This window comes from Triticum aestivum, chromosome 4B (genome assembly GCF_018294505.1).
Source record: "Triticum aestivum cultivar Chinese Spring chromosome 4B, IWGSC CS RefSeq v2.1, whole genome shotgun sequence".
Classification (NCBI taxonomy): Eukaryota; Viridiplantae; Streptophyta; class Magnoliopsida; order Poales; family Poaceae; genus Triticum; species Triticum aestivum.
The window spans coordinates 28,569,564-28,590,989 of NC_057804.1; the positions used below are offsets into that span (position 1 = coordinate 28,569,564).

The window sequence follows — 21,426 nt, forward strand, 5'->3', positions numbered from 1 at the left end:
TCGATCGGGTAACCCAGGACACAGCACCTTTAAAACGCTGCACCACAGGTTCGTCCAACGGCATGGTGAAAAAGCTAGCTGTAGTTGAAGACATCACGTAGTAGCATTATTTTGTAGGAGTATTATGTAATCTTTTATGAGTATGTTTGATTCGTAGGACTGAAATCGATAGGATTTGCTTCGGACTTGCATGCATTTCCAAAAAAAAATACCAACTCAAATTGGAAATTTTTCTCCGTGTGTATGACCATTACGGCAAATCTAACCATTGAAATTAGTCCTTGTATTCTTTATATGTGCAACCGAGTAACTTTGATTAGTACGCGTGTGCAGGAAGGCTTCCTCTCATGGATATTGGATTATACCATCTTCCTCATATAAATTGAATTCATTAGATATGGTCTGACCTGGCCCTTTCTATCATTCGATCAAGTCAGTTCTCTGCTTCAATCATAGGTTTCAGTTAATATGAATCTCATTCACTTTCATTGCAAACACGATTAATAATTTTAGTGCAGAAGTACAATGAATATAGCCGAAACAAGTTTTCACAATTACAGAAGTATAATGAATATAGCCGAAACAACTCATCACATTCATAGCCTTTACCAAGAAATTTTATACACTTAGACACTACAACGTTATTGGACTCAAAAAATAATTTGTAGCCATCTGTGCATAAAAGAGAGCCACTGGTAATAATATTATTAATTGTAAGAACATGGTGCATGTTCTTGAGCCGCACGGTCTTTCCCGAAGTAAACTTCAAATCGGCAATACCAACACCATGAACAGAAGGTGGGACATGTTTCCCATCAGCGCAAATATAGTTCTGTTGACCCGACATCCTTCATCTAAGTATCACATATAACAAAAATAGAGGTCTTGCATTTCTTCCCATGCTAACACGTGTCAACTTGCAGTCTAAAGCCTAGCACTAGGGATCACCACGGACATGGCATGCTCCGTTTCTCTTCTCATTCCCCTTCTTCTTAAAGTTGGTAGTCTGTGAGGTCGTGTTCCTGTCTTCAAACATCTCTTTGCCCTCATACTTGTGTTTGATTGGAAACTATTCTTGTGCACTGGATTGACAATAGAATTTTCCTCATGGACTTGAGCAAACATTTCTTTTGCCCTCGCCTTTTCTTCCATATCAAGAGTACCAATGGGATTCATAACAGAAACCCCCTGCATCTTGTGTTTCATAGAAGTGGCAAAAGTTTCTCCATGAGAGAGGAAGCATGGCAATAATGCCTTCGGCAATAAACTTGTTCGTAACACACACTAAAAGTACTCAAGTTTCTCGGCAAGTGATTGTATCTCATGAGCTTGCTCAACTACAGAACGAACTCACTCATATTATAGTCATGATATTTCATGACATACAACTTGCTTCCTGCTTCCAAGACCCCAAACTTGGCCTCGAGTACATCTCATGTATCCTTGCCAACAAGAATGCTCATGAAAAGGTTGATAATATTATCACCAAGAACATCACCTATGAAGAGGGGTGTCAATAGCCTAGAAAGCTTGATGTTGTTCACAGTAAGTGTTCCCTTGGCTTGCCCTCGGAGGCATGAAAGTAGTTTATGGTGGTTAGCCAAAGAACTATCCTCGCATGTCATCTCTTGTAATTCACACCCTTGAACGCCCGAGGTTTAAGGATCGCAGCAAAAGCAATCAAAGAAATTTCTCTATAATCAAGTTCTGGATAGCTGAAATATATTGCCAATTTCTCATATAATTTAATCCAAAATTATGATAGATAAATCATGATGAACATAATAAACGTGATGATCGGACTAATAAAGGTACTACACAAACTAGATATATGATCGGAAGTGTAAGATGAAAGTAACATGTCCAAATCAATTGTTTGTACGAAAAGGTTTTGAGAGACTTCTGGAAGCTTCTGAGCCAGGTATTTATTTATGTGTCAGCCCTTTTAAGTCGGTTTTGGCTTTTTTTGTTTCCTTTTTCTGGTTATGTTTCTTTTTCCCTTTTCCTCCTTTCTTATTTCAATAAAAACATGAACTCCATCTAGATATGCGATTTTTTTAAAAGTTGAGAACAAGTATTGCATTATGAACTCTTTTTTTCAAATCCACAAAGATTTTTTCAAATATATAAAAAAAAATTCAAATTTTTGGACCTTTTCAAATCCATCAAATTTTCTTCTGAATCCATGAACTTTTTTCTAAATCTTTTATAATCTGAGAACTTTTTTAAGTTGAATGAACATTTTTGAAATCATGGGATTTTCTCGAATTCATAAAGTTTATAAAACCCATGACCATTTTTTCAATTCTGAAACATTTTTTTCAAATCTATGTATTTTTAAGTTTTTGAACATTTTTTAATTTATAAAAAATCAAATTCACAACCATTTTTTATTTGACAAACCTTTTCAAATTCGGGAACATTTTGTAATGTATAATTTGTTTATCTATAAAAAATGAAAGATGGTTTTTTCTCAAACCACTAATTGTTTTATATGTCACAAATGAGCAATGAGGCAATAAGAAAAAGAAAACGAGCAGCGAGGCGACCGAGCAACCAGCAAGCAAAATTGGGCCACAGACATGTTTGGCGTTGGCGCGGACGTTGATACGCGAACCGCGCGACGACTCCAAGGAGCATTCCTTCCAAAGATCACTTTCACTTTACCAGGTTGTGGCAAATGACGCGCTGCATGTACGTCATTTGTCGCAATCTGTGAGTTTTTCCCTTTTTTCGTAGATCTATTTATTTAAAATATTTTATCTCTTAAACTGTGCGTCTAAATCTTGAACCTTTTTCACACGTTGGATTTCTCACATCTAGACCTTCAAAACTAGATCCCATATTGATAAGTTTCTATGATTTTTTTCTTTTACGAAAAAATCGGATGAAATAACCCAGACCGGGAGCACTTCTTTTTCCTTTCCAAAAAGACACGTATTTTTCCTCTTTTATAAGGCACGGCCATTCCTCCCGCGGAAGCAAATCTTGCCCACATGATAAGTAAATCCGTACCTCTTGTGGAACAAAACGAACACATTTTTCCTTTTCCGAGAAGCATGAGCATGCCTCTCGCAGAAGCAAATCCGTGTCTCCACGAGAAATAAATCCGCGCGTCTCACAAAACGAAAGAAAGAGAAAAACGTGTTTTTTTCCTTTTCAAGAGGCATGACCGCCTCTCACGGAAACAAATCCGTGCATCCTCGAGAAATAAATCTGTGTCTCTCACAAAACAAAAGAAGAAAGAAAACGCGACTCTCGGGGAAGCAAATCCATGCTTTCATGAGAAGTAAATCTGTGCCTGTCGTGAAACCAAAAAAACGCATTTTTTCACCCAAAAAAGTTGATTTTTTTGTCCTAATCAAGAAAAACCAATGGAAAACCGAAAAGCCATAAAAATCTTAAAAATACATCTAAAAGCGGAAAATGCGTATAAAAAAGTAAAACTAAAAACAAAATCCGGAAAGAGCACCCAGATCACGACATATGGTGACAGCTAAGAGCGCGTCAAGTGGCACGCTCCTAGTCCACACCAAATGACCCTTGCGGGGGCTCCTAAAGAAGTACTCCTTGATTCGTTGCTTCCCGAGTCTAATTATGCTAGAGTTTCTTCTGTCTCCCTGAACATTTTTCCCTTGCGGCGTAGTTGTTGAGCCAGCCCATCTGTTCTTTTTTGGGGCTAGGCGGTCGAGTGCACCTGTTGCGCCTCATTTGATGGTTCACAGTTTTTTTCTTTTTACGATTTTTCTTTGTTTCCTCAGAAGTTTCTGCTGTCTTTTGTTTTCATTTCTTCAAGGTTTTCTTTGTTTCTTCCTGGTTTCTCTATTTTTCTTTGTTTCTCTTTCGGTTTTCATAGATTTTTTTTATTTTCTTTGTTTTTTTGTTTGTATCTTTCTCAATTTTCATTGGTTTTTCTTTGTTTCTTTGTTGAATTTTCATTGTTTCCATTCTTTTAATTGGTTTCGTTTGTTTTTTCAATTTTTTTTGTTTTCTTTCATTTTTTGTATTTATTAGGTTCTTGTTTTTTTTAATTTTTGGTTGATTTTCATCGATTTCTTTATCAGATTTCATTGTTTTTAATTTATTTGCACTTCTTTCTTTGGTTTTATTTTTTGGCTGTCATTGAATTTTTTTGTTTTTGTTTTATTATTTTACTTTTCATTCTACATTTTTGTATATATTAAGGACATTTTTCTAATACAAGTTGAACATTTTCGAAATATAAGCTTAACGTTTTTTAGTACGCAGTCAACTTTTTTTCATACACATTTTAAACTTTTTTTAAATGTCTGATTAACTTTTTTCAAGTACAAGTCTAACATTTTTTCTATATATAATTTTAATATCTTCCAAATGCTTCATTAGCTTTTTTATAATACAAGATTAACATTTTTAATACATGGTCAGCATATTTTCTATACACATTTCAATATTTTTCAAATGCTTAATTAACATCTTTCAGATACAAGATTAATATTATTTTTTCTATATCACTATATAATGTGTGAATAACTTTGACTATCGGCCATTGAATGAAATCCATCTAACGGCTGAAAGGTGGCAAATCCGAGTAGTCTTGGCCGTTAGATATTCTCTTCACTACATCAGATTTTGCCACATGTAATATCCAGAAGATTATACTTGAGCTTAGACACAATCATAATATGCACAAACCTCAAAACAAAGACACTTCTCATTTGTTCTAGATTCTTTCATACTTCAATTCTCCAACATTTTTCTATTAAGATAATTGCCGCTCATTTTTTTATATGATTTACGTTGCATAATATGAACAAAATGAAACCACTTCTCATTTATTCTAGACTCTTCTCCCAATTTTATTTCTTACAAGATAATTGACATGTGTTTCTACTATATGATTCTTTGTTTGTTTTGTTTCAAATCTGCGGCAACATCTCCCTAAAGTTCAATTTGTCTTTGCAGATTGAGTATTTAGCTATTCTTATATATTTAACATTTGTTTTGTGTAGTATATACCACACAATCGTCGAATATTCCATAGACATAATTTGATCTTTAATGGAATGAGCGTTCCGACTTAAACCTATATCGTGTACTTCGTCATACGTGACTCCAAATATATATGTTTGCCTATTATTACATGGCAAATCGATATTCGGTCGCACTTACTCTCACGTGCAAGGCACGTGTAAACTTACTAGTATATCAATGTCAACATTTTCTTCTATATACATTAACATTTTGGAAATGCTTAATTAACATTTTTCAAATACAAGATGAACATTTTCTAATACATGATCAACATTTTTTAATACATATTTCACATTTTCAAATGCTTGATTAACATTTTCAAATACTTGTTCAACATTTTTTTTAAATGCTTTATTAACATTTTCTAAACACATGATCAATTTTTTCATCATCTTTTAATAAATGGTCAACATTTTTTATATACACACTATATATTTTTCAAATGCCGGATTAACATTTTTTAGATACTTGTTTAACATATTAACATTTTATAATACATGGTCAACATTTTTCCTATACACATTTAACTTTTATTAAATTGTTTATTACGATTTTTTAAATACTGGTTTAATTTTTAAAAATGCTTGGATTGACTTTTATAAATGCATTTTCCGTATACATGAGAAATAATTTATCTATACACATTTAACATTATTCAAATACTTGGTTAAATTATTATTTTCAAATGTTTTATGTATCTTTTTTATACTATATTTATTTAGAATATTTGGAAGTATGAATGAAAGTAAAAAAGAAATTAAAAACGGAAACAAAAACATGAAAAAAAACAGAAAAAAACCAATGGCACGAGGAAGAACCTAATTGGGCCGGCCATTTTAGGAACGCTAGACGGGAGACGGACCGTTGTCTCGCTCTAAGCGTGACATATCACCTCCCTGTAAACCGGAGCTATTTCATCCTTGCCTAAAAAAACGTATTTCATTCGCCGTGTTCGTTTCTGTTCCTGTGAACGAAAACGACGGCCCAACACAGTGACGCAAATGGATGGACGTTCGTTTTGGTGTCACAATTGAACCCATTTTCAGTGCAAATTTGGATCGGGTTTGTATCTGTGCGGACATGCAGTGGAAGCACGTGTTGTTCTCCTCTTGTCCTTCCATGGCCCGTCCACCAGTGGCACACCATGTCCACACCACCCTTTCATCTCCCAAAACTCTCGCAACCCCACACCGCTGCCATGGCCAACACACCCGCTGAAGCCGTGACTGTTGGGGAACGCGGTAATTTCAAAAAAAAAATCCTACGATCACGCAAGACCTATCTATGTGATGCATAGCAACGAGAGGGGAGAGTGTGTTCACGTACCCTCGTAGACCGAAAGCGGAAGCGTTATGACAACGCGGTTGATGTAGTCGTACGTTTTCACGATCCGACCGATCTTAGCACCGAACATACGGCACCTCCGCGATCAGCACACGTTCAGCTCGGGGACGTCCCTCGTACTCTTGATCCAGTTGAGGCCGAGGGAGAGTTTCGTCAGCACGACGGCGTGGTGACGGTGGTGATAAAGTTACCGGCGCAGAGCTTCACCTAAGCACTACGATGATATGACCGAGGTGTGTAACTGTGGAGGGGGGCACCGCACACGGCTAAACAATGTCAACTTGTGTGTCTATGGGGTGCCCCCTCCCCCGTATATAAAGGAGTGGAGGAGGGGGGAGGGCCGGCCCTCTATGGCGCGCCCTGGAGGAGTCCTACTCCCACCGGGAGTAGGATTCCCCCCCCCCCTTCCCTAGTTGGAATAGGAGAGAAGGAAGGGGGAGTGAGGGAGGAAGGAAGGGGGCGGGGGGGGCACCCAATTCGGATTAGGCTTGGGGGGCGCCCTCCACCTGGCCGCCTCCTCCTCTCTACCACTATGGCCCAATAAGGCCCATATACTTCCCGGGAGGGTTCCGGTAACCCCGGTACTCTGGTAAAATGCCCGAACTCATCCGGAACCATTCTGATGTCCAAACATAGTCGTCCAATATATCAATCTTCATGTCTCGACCATTTCGAGACTCCTCGTCATGTCCGTGATCACATCCGGGGCTCCGAACTACCTTTGGTACATCAAAACACATAAACTCATAATACCAATCGTCATCGAACGTTAAGCGTGCGGACCCTACGGGTTCGAGAACTATGTAGACATGGCCGAGACAAGTCTTCGGTCAATAACCAATAGCGGAACCTGGATGCTCATATTGCTTACTACATATTCTACGACGATCTTTATCGGTCAAACCGCATAACAACATACGTTGTTTCCTTTGTCATCGGTATGTTACTTGCCAGAGATTCGATCGTCGGTATCTCAATACCTAGTTCAATCTCGTTACCGGCAAGTCTCTTTACTCGTTCCATAATACTTCATCCCGCAACTAACTCATTAGTCACAATGCTTGCAAGGCTTATAGTGATGAGTATTACCGAGAGGGCCCAGAGATACCTCTCCGGAACACGGAGTGACAAATCCTAATCTCGATCTATGCCAACCGAACAAACACCTTTGGAGACACCTGTAGAGCACCTTTATAACCACCCATGTACGTTCTGACGTTTGGTAGCACACAAAGTGTTCCTCCGGTATTCGGGAGTTGCTTAATCTCATAGTCTGAGGAACTTGTATAAGTCATGAAGAAAGCAGTAACAATGAAACTAACACGATCATAATGCTAAGCTAACGGATGGGTCATGTCCATCACATCATTCTCCTAATGATGTGATCCCGTTCGTCAAATGACAACACATGTCTATGGTTAGAAAACTTAACCATCTTTGATTAACGAGCTAGTCAAGTAGAGGCATACTAGGGACTATATGTTTTGTCTATGTATTCACACATGTACTAAGTTTCCGGTTAATACAATTCTAGCATGAATAATAAACATTTATCATGAATTAAGGAAATAAATAATAACTTTATTATTGCCTCTAGGGCATATTTCCTTCAGTCTCCCACTTGCACTAGAGTCAATAATCTAGATTATATAGTAATGATTCTAACACGGAGCTTTGGCGTTGATCATGTTTTGCTCGTGAGAGAGGCTTAGTCACGGGTCTGCAATATTCAGATCCATGTGTATCTTGCAAATTTCTATGTCCCCTTCCGACACTTGATGACGAATAGAATTGAAGTGTCTCTTGATGTGCTTGGTTCTCTTGTGAAATCTGGATTCCTTTGCCAAGGCAATTGCACCAGTATTGTCACAAAAGATTTTCATTGGACCCGATGCACTAGATATGACACCTAGATCGGATATGAACTCCTTCATCCAAACTCCTTCATTCGCTGCTTCTGAAGCAGCAATGTACTCCGCTTCACACGTAGATCCCGCCACGACACTCTGCTTGGAACTGCACTAACTGACGACTCCTCCATTCAATAAAAATACGTATCCGGTTTGCGACTTAGAGTCATCCGGATTAGTGTCAAAGCTTGCATCGACGTAACCATTTGCGACGAGCTCCTTTTCACCTCCATAAACGAGAAACATATCCTTAGTCCTTTTCAGGTATTTCCACTAGTAGAAAAAGGGCCTTATGTGAAGCACATTAGTCCCGGTTTGTAACAAAACAGCACTAATATGATCATTAGTGCCGGTCCCAACGGCTAGGGGGGCGGAGATCATTAGTACCGGTTCGTGGCAAACCTTTAGTACCGGTTCGTGCCACGAACCGGTACTAAAGAGGCTGTTGTAGGCTGTGGTCAGACTGGGGCCCCACCAGCACCTTTAGTACCGGTTCATGCCACAAACCGGTACTAGAGGTTTCTAGTTGATTCATTCTGCAGCGGTTTTTAGTCCCACCTCGCTCCGCTAACAGAGTTTTTACCACCTTAAATATGTTACTTCTCAAACTATCACAACCACTTGGTCTTCATTGAACTCTATCTGTAGATTTGTGGCCACAATACGAGTCTTCTTCGATTTTTAACCCGGTGATGACTCATATTGACAATTCAGATTGTACACAAAAAGATCATTGATGATCAATGTATTTTTGATGTATTTCTTTGTAGCAGTAGCGTGTTTTTGCTGAAAGGCGGTACTAATCAATGTATTTTTATGTATATTTTTACATGTTTACACAATTTTAATAAATTATTACAACTCCCAATTTTTTTTTGCGTTCAGATGCACAATTCAAATCCACGTCATCAACTTTCAACTCTTTCTGACATAATTTGCTATTTTTGATGCATTTACTGATTTGTTTTGAGAGTTAAATGACCGTGAAATTGAAAAACACTACAAAATGAACTCTGAAAAGGTTGAAACTTGGCATGGTATCATCATTTCATCCGCATAGCATGTGCAAAAACAATTCTTTTATATCAATCATTTTGGTTGGTTTTTGGTTGGTTTCCTTTTTATGTTTCTTTTTCCTTTTTTCTTCTTTCATTGAAAGCATTATTATTTTTTTGTGATTTTTTTTTCAAATTCCTGAAGTATTATGAATTCAAGAATGGTTTTCAAATATTCAAACTTTTTTTCAAATATGTGGACTTCTTCGAAATCCATGAACTTTTTATCTGAATTTGCGAACTTTTTCCTAACTCGTGTTTTTTTTCAAATTTCATGAACTTTTTAACTTGAATGGATTTTTTGAATTCATAAAGCTTCTAAAGATCCACGAACATTTTTCAATCTAGTGACTTGCTTCGGCCTTTGGGTTCACCGGTCCGATGATAAGGCCGCTGTCTTTATCACCCTGTGAATTTTATTCTAAATACTACTAGTACTGGTATTGTCATGGCGGTATATGCGGAGAAAATCAGGGCCCCGGCCCCGATCAACACAAGCCCAGCGCATGCGCATTGTGCTCGAGGATGCAAGTGGACGATGTCCATTTGTCCGTCATCGTTTACGAAGCAAAAATACAGTAAAAACTGTGTTACTAGTTTATGTTTTCTATTCAAGGACGCTTGCATCCTTAATTGTGCTTCACCAACATTGTGACATTACCGAAACGTGATATGACCAAAGCTAGCTGTGGACCACTAATCAACTGGTGATGATCCTTGGCCAGACTCAACCCATGACACGTCTCTTATGGCTGTGTGCATTGTAATGATGTAGAGGTCGAGGATGATCCTCCTTTTCTAAAACAAAAGACATGCCTCTTACTACATATTCTTCGTCCATGACGTGTGCGAGGAAGACGAATCTAGAGGTACTTATGGCTAAGGTCTTCTTTTCATGACGTGTACTTTATATTTTGCCTTTACTAAAAAAAATGATCAAAATTTGATGAAAATATGAGGGGGACTAAGAAACCAGAACAAAGTAAGTATTTCTTAGTTCATCTACAAATTATTATTTATCAGTCGATATTCATACTCATCCGACGAAGTTCTTCTTAACCCCCTGTACTTGCATGAATCTCGATGACAAAATCAGATCCCTCTTAGCGTCAACTTGGTCGAAAATTCAATACCGTTTTATTATATAGTATTAAAATAGTTTAGCTACATATTCTTCGTCACCATAGTACTCAAATAGACTAGAACTTGCCAGACTCTTTTGCCCGGATTAACTATATCTTTTGTCAAGATCTAAGCAGCACAACGCATACACCAACGCACCTTAGATAATTAAGTTTATTTATGTCAAGCGCGACGCCTAGAATCACAATGTAGGAAGGACGCCTATCGAGCGATGGCAATGCAAGATTCGTCATCTCCGAAGGTTCCTTTGAGGATGGGCTAAACACACGCATGGTATATATAAGGCGGAGAAGGAGAGACTTCTTCTACTTATTCAAAACCTTGACGTTAAAGCTGAAACTTCTATCTTGGATTCCAGTGAGTTGAAAACAAAGATAGAGGCGGAGATGCGACTTAAACAGCTTCTTCGCGAGGAGGAATTGAAGTGGGCTTTGCGAGCTAAGGTTCGCAAGATAGTACAAGGCGAGGACAATACTCAATTCTTTCATATGATTGCTAATGGGAAGCATCATAAAAAGAGAATTTTCCAGCTAGAACAAGACGAAGGGACGATAGTTGGTCAAGACAATCTGAAGGTCTACATTACCAATTATTATAAGCAGTTGTTTGGTCCCCGGAAGAGAATTTTGTGTCCTTAGATGAGTCTAGGGTTGAGGATGTTCCTCAACTTGAGACTGCCGAGAATGAGCTCCTGACTGCTCCTTTCTCCGAGAAAGAGGTGTTTGAAGCCATTGCACAAATGGAGAATAATAAGGCTCCAGGACCGGATGGGTTTTCGGCAGAGTTTTACAAAAAGTGCTGGCATTTTATTAAGGGTGATTTGATGCCCATGTTCCAGGAGTTTTTTGAGGGGCAGCTTCAGTTGTTTAAACTGAATTTTGGAACGATAACTCTTCTTCCTAAGAAGACAGACGCGGTTCGCATTGAGCAGTTCAGACCTATATGTCTGCTTAATGTGAGTTTCAAAATATTCACCAAGGTCGGGACGAACAGACTTACGCAGATTGCGCACTCTGTGGTTCATCCGTCCCAGACTGCGTTCATGCCTGATAGAAACATCCTTGAAGGGGTTGTTGTCTTGCATGAAACGCTTCATGAAATCCACTCAAAAAAACTTGATGGCGTAGTTTTTAGAGTGGATTTTGAAAAAACATATGATAAAGTTAAATGGCCTTTCCTTCAACAAGCTTTGCGTATGAAAGGTTTTGATCCGGCATGGAGAAACCAGATTGATTCCTTTACGCAAAAAGGGAGTGTAGGGATTAAAGTGAATGACGACATAGGTCACTATTTCCAAACACACAAGGGGCTAAGGCAAGGAGACCCGATGTCACCGATTTTGTTTAACATAGTGGCTGATATGCTCACTATCTTAATAGGTCGGGTAAAGGATGCAGGGCAGGTAGGTGGCCTGGTCCCACATCTAGTTAACGGAGGGATTTCCATTCTTCGGTATGCTGATGATACTATCATCTTTATGGAGCACGACCTAGCGAAAGCAAGAAACATGAAGCTGCTGTTATGCTTATTTGAACAATTATCTGGCCTCAAAATTAACTTCCACAAGAGTGAATTGTTTTGCTTTGGAAGAGCAAAGGATGACCAGGATACGTATAAACAATTGTTCGGATGTGAATTGGGATCCTTACCGTTTACGTACTTAGGTATACCCATTCATCATCGTAAGCTGACTAACATTGAGTGGAAATGCATCGAGGATCGCTTTGAAAAGAAACTGAGCTGTTGAAAAGGAAAGCTCATGTCATACGGAGGACGATTGATTCTGATTAATTCGGTCTTTACCAGTATGCCTATGTTTCTCTTATCTTTTTTCCAGGTCCTGGTGGGAGTCAGGAAAAGATTAGGTTTCTACCGATCTCGATTCTTTTGGCAGAATGACGAGCTCAAACGAAAGTATAGGCTTGCTAAGTGGGATATAATCTGTAGGCCGAAGGATCAAGGGGGTCTAGGTATTGAGAATTTGGAAGTCAAAAACATATGTCTCCTTAGCACGTGGCTATTTAAACTGTCGTCTGAGACGGAAGCTACTTGGGAACAGATTTTGCGTAATAAGTATCTTTATGCTAAAACCTTGGCTCAGGTAAATGTGAGGCCTTCCGACTCACCTTTTTGGAAGGGTTTGATGAGAGTCAAACATTTTTTTTCAGCAAGTCAAAATTTATTATCGGGAATGGTGCCACTACGAGGTTTTGGGAGGATACATGGCTTGCGGAGACTCCCCTTGCACTTCAATATCCTACTTTGTACAACATTGTGCGACGTAGAGAAGCCTACGTTGCAACTGTTCTGCAATCCACTCCCCTAAATATTAGTTTTCGGAGAACGCTAGTTGGAAATCGTTGGGAGGCCTGGCTCCACCTCGTTAGATGTTTAATGGAGGTCCGGCTGACCCAGCAACCAGATCAGCCGTATTGGAAACTTACTAAGAACGGTGTGTTCTCGGTTAAATCTATGTCTCTGGATGTCATTAACTCTAGCGCTGTCCCTTTCTCGATTCACGTTTGGAGAGTAAAGGTTCCCTTACGTATCAAAGTGTTTATGTGGTTTGTGCATAAACAAGTCATTTTGACTAAGGATAACCTGGCAAAACGCAACTGGGTGGGCTCATCTAGGTGTAGCTTTTGCGATCATAACGAAAGCATCAAACACCTCTTTCTCGATTGTCCGTTGGCTAAGATTCTGTGGCGGTCGATTCATATTGCGTTCAATATTAATCAGCCCACCTCTATCAACATGTTATTTGGAACATGGCTTGATGAGGTTGATTCCGATACTGCAAGACACATTCGTGTTGGCGTTTGTGCTTTACTTTGGGCAGTATGGAACTGCAGAAATGATTTAGTATTTAGCAGATCAACAAACATTCACTTTTTGCAGGTTATCTTCAAGGCCACGACATTCATCCGTATGTGGTCGCTACTCACTCCGACGGAGGCCAGGGAGCGTTTGGTTACCGCGTCTACCCGATGGGAGATGGTAGCGCGGGATATTTTCAACCGGTTTGGATGGCGGTCATGTAATAGGATAAACATGTAGTGATCCTATTGTGTTTGCCAGCCGGTTGTGGCTTTGGGTTTGAGCTCTTTCAAGCCTTTTGTTTATCTTCGCACCTCGATACTTGACGACTTTGTTGCTGAACTTTATTTTTAATAATATGAGCCGTATGCATCTTTCTGATGCAGAGGCTGGGGTAAACCCCCTTTTCGAAAAAAAACATATATTTTTCTATGAACTTGGACGTGAGGATAAGTGATGTTTTACAGGTTGATGCACACGTCACTTTAGGGTCGCTTGACGTGGACAGTGACAACCATCACTACTAGTTAGCCAGCTGGCTGATCCAGTTGTAATTTTACAAGGTACTTCCTTAGATGACCCAACTTTGTACTAGAAAGTTGGGTACAAAGTTGGGTCATTTATTTTAGAACGGAGGGAGTACTAGTTTTTAGACATAGTAACTTCCGAGAGCAACGAATGTGATGTTGACCAATGAATGGTAGTTTCAGAAAAAACATGTTTCGTCAAGTTTGAGAAACTCGTGTAGAAAGGCCGCACCCTGGCCGGGCCCAATGCCACGCATATGTTTCAAATGGGGAAGGAGAAATCCAATAATCCAATGCCACGTATGCTAGCTAGTGTACATGGAATATGGTTTTGGATTTCAGCCATACATAGCCGAAATCGCTGAAATCCAGTGATTTGATTTTCAGTTCGGCCAAAACACCGAAATTTCCACTTGAATTTGATTGAGATCACCCAACAAAAAAAAACAAATTGTGTGTGCTACCGGAAGTGTTGAAATATCTTGACATAAAGGGAATTATTTCAGTATGCACCAAAATTGATGAAATTACACTGAAAGTGAAAGCCATATGGGTTGTCTTGGAGATTTGTGCCCTCTCTAATTTTTGTGATACATGGTAAAACATTACAGTGTAGTCCGAGATTAAAGGAGATGATGGATGAAGTTAGATAAGAACCAAATGGTGTTTTGATGAACGGGCTCCATGGAGCCCAAAAGTTTTAAAAAATCAAAATTTAAACTTTCCATTTTAAAAAAAATTCTGGAAAATATGCAAGCATACAAGGATGAAATGCATATGTGTGTAAAAATTCAGGATAAAATACCTTGGAATGCGACCTGCACAAAAAAATCCATCGACTTTGAGGATGAATAGTATCATGTGCTGAAAAGTCCCGGATTTGTTTTTTTTTCAGAGCCCTCATTTCAACATATTTTGTCCAAAAAATTTACGCACATGTACATTATGCCTCCATGTATATATTTATTTTATTCAGAATTTTTTGAAATATCAAAATATGAATTTTGAGGAATTTTGAATTTTGCAAATGGAGGCCTCGATGGTGCTCGGCCTCCAAAAGCAATTTTCGCCAAAATGGTGTACTATTATTTTGCTGGCTCACGAGGAAACATTACTCTACATCAAGATCCAATGAGATTACAAATAAATTCAATGGTGAGCTCTTGTTTTGTCGTCAGATGATTAAACATTATGATAATAGTCGTCTATGGCTTAACTACACAACACATGTTTGGTTTGAGCCAAAGTTCACCTAGTAACTAGTATTTGGCTAAGTTTTTGTTTGCCCATGAATTGGCCAATGTTGAGAAAAAATGGACTAGAGAGGACAAATAGGCATGAGCGAGCCAAATCTTTGGCAACCATCCGAACAAGAACCTTTTTTTTTTTTGCTCTGACATTTTCTTTGGTGGGTATATTTTGAAAACAAACCAAACATATAGCCATACGAATGGCCTTGCGCACACTCATGTTGTGTCCCACTATTTGTGTGTTTACTTTCAGTGGACTTGCATACAACTCCAAAGGATTTTTTTTTTAGATTGAGTCAAATGGAAATATTTTCTTTGTATTATGACGACTAGCAAACATCTAATAATTGAAAAACTCTTGTATTTTTTTAGCAGGGGAAATAAAGTATTGTATTGTTCATACGGGACCAAATAACTTACATTAGGAAGTATTCATACAAAATGCACTTGGCTAGCCAGAGAGCACTTATATATATAAAATAATCTAGCTACAGATTCTTCGTCACCACAAAATATTCAAATAGACTAGACCTAGAACTTGCCAGCAGCCTCTTTAAGCCGGGACTAAACTATCCTTTGTCAAGATCTAAGCAACACAACTATGCACACGTCAACATAGGCAGATAAGATTTTCTTTGATACCATGTCTAGCTGGACGCCTGGAATCACAGTATGGGAAATATATTACTATTTTTTGCAGGTTGATGCATGTGCAACCCCGTCACTTTGGCGTCAGCTGACGTGGGCAGGAGGAACTGGCCAATACCTGACTGTAATTTTACACGGTAGATTTTGGACGTAGTAACTCCCGATAGCGATGAAGGTGATGCTGATCGATGAACGGTAGTTTGAGATACCACGTCTCGTCAAGTCTGAGAAACTCCCGTGGCCTGTGGCCAATGAGCAATGACGCGCCTAGTTCCCGTCGACGGCGTCCACGTGTGGCGTCCGGTGACTTATCTTGTTGCCTGCAAGGTAGCACCATGCATGCACCGGCTTTGTCGTTGTGCTATGCTAGGGTTAAGTTTCCGTTGGCTGCAATGGAGTCGTCGAAACCAAAGAAGAGAAGCACGTACGTCCCCGTGGACGCACTTGCTCACTTCCGCTATAAAACCAGCCGGTATCTACGCTAGGGAGATCAGTGTAAGCCTTCAAGCTCGCTCGCTAGCTAGCTAGCTAGGTCAGTAGATCACTTCTCGAGCCAATCCGTAAGCAAGCTAGCTAGGTACGTAGAGTGGCCAATCTCTCCTCCAAGGTACGTAGCCATGGAGGACGCGACGTACAACGCAATCCTCCTGGTCCTCCTGGCCGTGTCGATGATCTACTTCTTCAAGCCGTCCTCGGGCCGCCGGCCACCGGGGCCGCGCACGCTGCCGATCATCGGGAGCGTGCACCACTTCGTGAACACGCTGGTGCACCGGAGGCTCCGGGACCTGGCCGGCGTGCACGGGCCCATCATGATGCTCAAGATCGGGCCGATGCCGCTGGTGGTGGTGACGTCGCGGGAGCTGGCCCGCGAGGTGCTCAAGGTGCAGGACCCCAACTTCGCCAACCGGCCCCGGCTGCTGGTGGGCGACATCTGCGGCTACGGCTGGACCGACATCATCTTCGCCCCCACCAGCGACTACTGGCGCAAGATCCGCAAGCTCTGCATCCACGAGATCCTCAGCCCCAAGCGGGTGCTCCAGTTCCAGTTCATACGCGAGGAGGAGGTGCAGCGGCAGGTGGACCTCATCCGCGCCGCCGCCGCGGCCGGCGAGCCGGTCGATGTCACCAGGATGGTGTACGACATCAGCAGCCGGACCATCTCCAGGTCCGCGTTCGGGGAGGTGAGACCGGACATGCCGGTGTTCCAGCACGCCATCAAGCGCGTCGTCGGGCTCTCCAGCGGGTTCAACGTGCCGGACCTCTTCCCGCGGCTCCGGGAGGTGCTCGGCGAGGCCACCGGCATGAAGAGGAAGCTGCGGGAGATCCACAGGACGTTCGACGACATACTCGTGGACATCATCGAGGGGAGGCGGAGGGTGCGTGCCGACAGGATCGCTGCCGGCAAGGACGTCGTCGATGAGAACGTCGTCGACGTCATGCTCTCCCTGCAGAAGGGCGACAACCCCTGGGGGTTCCCGGTCACGGACAACACCATCAAAGCGGTCGTACTGGTAAGTCGTATGTACTTTGATGATGTCCCAGATTAACGTGTATGCATGCATGCATGCTTACCAGCAGATTAAATGAAAGTGGCTTCATATAATGGCAGGACATGTTCGCCGGCGGCACGGGGACCTCCGGCTCGTCGACGGAGTGGGCCATGTCAGAGATCATGCGCACCCCGCGGGTGATGAAGAAGCTGCAGGACGAGGTCCGACGAGCGTTCCACGAAGGACAACATCAGCGAGACGGACCTCCGTAGCAATAGCGTCAGGTACCTGAAGCTCACCATGAAGGAGGCGATTCGGTTGCACCCGGCGGCGCCGCTACTGGTACCGAGGGAGAGCATCGACACAACGGAGATCGGCGGGTACGTGGTGCCAGCCAAGTCCAGGATGGTGGTGAATGCGTGGGCCATCTCCAGGGACCCGCGCTACTGGAAGGACCCCGAGGAGTTCTCGCCGGAGCGGTTTGAGCAGGACGGCGCCGTCGACTTCCATGGCCTCCACTTCGAGTTCACGCCGTTCGGGGCCGGGAGGAGGATGTGCCCAGGGTACAACTACGGGCTCGCCGGCATGGAGCTCACGCTGCTGCAGCTCATGTACCACTTCGACTGGACGCTGCCCGCCGGCGTGGAAGGGGTGGACATGGTGGAGTCCATGGGGCTCGGCGTGCGTAGGAAGAACCCGCTTATGCTCTGCGCCACTCCCTACGTCGTCCCTCCTCCTGCCACTCCCGTGGCTTCGACATGAAGCGCGCTTGTTGCATTGGACGTACAATGCTGGACGTCTGGTAGTGCAACACGCATGCCTGTGATAAGTACCAGGGATCCAGGGCTGGCTCGACCGGGATTAATGTGTGGGTGTGGGTGTGTATACCACTCTTCTTTTGTTTTTTTTTAACATCAGTACAGACACAAGCACTCATATACACGCGCATACACTCATCCCCATGAACGCACACAAGCACACCCTACCCCTATGAGCACCTCCGAAAGACTGAGCCGGCATATCATCTTGAGATTTATGAAGTCACCATATGCGTCTCGTCGTCGACGGGAACGTCTCCTATCACTGAATGCGCATCACAGGAAATCCTGAAATAAATCCAGGAATAAATGCGAGCACCAGGATTTGAACCCTGGTGGGCTGGAAACACCACAGTCCCTAACCATCCAACCATAGGTTGGTTCGCACCACTCTCCTTTTGTTGGCATGTACTTCTACACGACTATTTTTTCTTTTTGCGGTGTACATGAGTATTTTCTTTGACATGAGGAAAAAAATATGGAGCATTCCTATAACGAAACGACGTACCAACTCTTATTTAGAGGTTTTTTATGATAGCCTTGTACTCCCAATTGGAGGTGGGGAGTACGGATCGATATCCACCATAGATTCGAAAGGGCAATATTGACTTTCTCTCCGGAACATAATTCTCCGCGCAGTTTGTGCCTAAATTCAGTTTACATGCAAGATCGCTGATGCGTACATCTTGGTGGGTGCCGAGGCGCCGATTGATCTGGATCATCCCCTCATCTCTCGCACGACTATCATCTCAGCCGCTACCGCCACGCCGATTTTGCTCCTTCCATAATTGGTGCTCATTGGTTGAAATTAAATTGATGTTTGCAGTCGCTTGCTAGTTGCTGCTAGTACGATTTGACCCTAAGTGCATCTACTTGTCACATGTCCCATTGGTTTTGATTCTCCGGTGCTCAAGGTCTGCAACTCTGCATCTCGTTCTTTTGCCCTGCATCGCTTATCATGAAGAAAGTAATTGCAGGTCTCTGGCAGCAGTCTCGCCGGCGGGGCCTCGTCCCTATGGTCCAGCTGATGAACTTAGGGTTTAAATATTGTGATGATCTTTTGATAAAAATGAGTAAGAAAATGATGTGATACGTGTTGTGTTTGTAATTAATATTACACCAGTTACCCTAGGTAATTGCCGGTGGTACCATTTTACCCTTAAGATAACGGTACTCCACAACTTTTGGCGTCGCTACTCCTTTGATACTACTCCCTCTGTCCCATAATATAAGAACGTTTTAAACACTAGTATAGTATCAAAAAACACTCTTATATTATGAGACGGAGGAAGTAGGTTGGAGTACCAATTAAGATTATCCATTGGATTTGACAAAATGGACGCCTTATATATAATTAGGGGTACTATAAAAGAGCTCCTCATTTAATAGTACATATTGTCCAGCAAGGTTCATGCAGTAAATATGGGCCCAGGGTCCAATCATCTATTTTTTCATCCTCGATTGAGTAAAGTACTCGAGCTAGAGAAATATTTCCTGCGGGGAGGGTGTGGTGTTAAAGGCAAAATTTGAAGATATGAGGGGGCCAAACATATTTTTTCACATGTAAAACCTCCAAAAAAACTATTTCACATTTTTCCCAAATTGGGGGGGGGGGGGGGGGCAGTGCCCCCCTCGTGTTCACATAGCTCGCGGCACCAAGGAATCCAACAGCCTCGCTTGAGAGCAGGAAGACAATGTCCCTCGGTAGGGTGTCGTTGAGGCCAGCGTTCCACATGCGCACCGCGGTGCCCATCCCGTGCGCATTGCACGCCAGGAGAGGAGTCGTTACCCCAGCCCAGGGCACGGTTGACATTGAGGGCCACCACGATGTTGTGCACTACTAAAATACTTGAATTCATGTGTATTATTGAAATTACTGAAGAAAAGAATCACTATAATCTCGCTAAAGGTGCGGTGCCCAATAATCCAATGGACATGGAGGTAAGTTGTTGTTGTCGAGTCGTGACCTCTTTAGCCGGAGGAAGACGGTGTTCGGAAGCTTGCCGATAATGTAGTTGTCCCGGAGGTCGTCCTCCTTCAACCTTGCCAAGAAGGGAATGTCCCTTAGCAAGGTGTTGTTGCGGCGGGCGTCTCATGTGCAGATTGTGGTGACCCTCCCACGCTCATTGCAGATTATGGGCTAGCCTAGGGTCCGATCAGCTATTTTGCCGTCTCGGTTGAGTAAAGTACTCAAGCTAGAGAGAAAAATTGGGGGTGTTGACGGAAGCATTTGAAGATATGAGGGGGCCAAACATATTTTTTCACATGTAAGACCTCCAAAAAAACTATTTCACATTTTCCCCAAATTTGGGGGGGGGGGGGGGAGGGGGGCAGTGCCCCCCTCGTGTTCACATAGCTCGCGGCACCAAGGAATCCAACAGCCTTGCTTGAGAGCAGGAAGATAATGTCCCTTGGTAGGGTGTCGTTGAGGCCAGTGTTCCACATGCGCATCGCGGTGACCATCCCGTGCGCATTGCACGCCAGGAGAGGAGTCGTTACCCTAGCCTAGGGCACGGTTGACACCGAGGACCACCACGATGTTGTGCACTACTAAAATATTTGAATTCATGTGTATTATTGAAATTACTGAAGAATAAAATCACTATAATCTCGCTAAAGGTGCGGTGCCCAACAATCCAATGGCCATGGAGGTAAGTTGTTGTTGTCGAGTCGTGACCTCTTTAGCCGGAGGAAGACGGTGTTGGGAAGCTTGCCGATAATGTAGTTGTCCCGGAGGTCGACCTCCTTCAACCTTGCCAAGAAGGGAATGTCCCTTAGCAAGGTGTCGTTGCGGCGGGCGTCTCATGTGTAGATTGTGGTGACCCTCCCACGCTCATTGCAGATTATGGGCTAGCCTAGGGTCTGATCAGCTATTTTGCCGTCTCGGTTGAGTAAAGTACTCAAGCTAGAGAGAAAAATTGGGGGTGTTGACGGAAGCATTTGAAGATATGAGGGGGTCAAACATATTTTTTCACATGTAAGACCTCCAAAAAAAACTATTTCACATTTTCCCCAAATTTGGGGGGGGGAGGGGGGCAGTGCCCCCCTCGTGTTCACATAGCTCGCGGCACCAAGGAATCCAACAGCCTTGCTTGAGAGCAGGAAGACAATGTCCCTTGGTAGGGTGTCGTTGAGGCCAGTGTTCCACATGCGCATCGCGGTGACCACCCCGTGCGCATTGCACGCCAGAAGAGGAGTCGTTACCCTAGCCTAGGGCACGGTTGACACCGAGGACCACCACGATGTTGTGCACTACCAAAATATTTGAATTCATGTGTATTATTGAAATTACTGAAGAAAAAATCACTATAATCTCGCTAAAGGTGCGGTGCCCAACAATCCAGTGGCCATGGAGGTAAGTTGTTGTTGTCGAGTCGTGACCTCTTTAGCCGGAGGAAGACGGTGTTGGGA

At 42.4% G+C, this 21,426-nt stretch overlaps 1 pseudogene; it reads left to right on the forward strand.

Annotated features, from left to right (window-relative positions):
- The first annotated feature begins 16,324 nt into the window (after positions 1 to 16,324).
- On the forward strand, positions 16,325 to 17,959 carry LOC123094291 (5-epiaristolochene 1,3-dihydroxylase-like; annotated as a pseudogene).
- Positions 17,960 to 21,426: the final 3,467 nt, after the last annotated feature.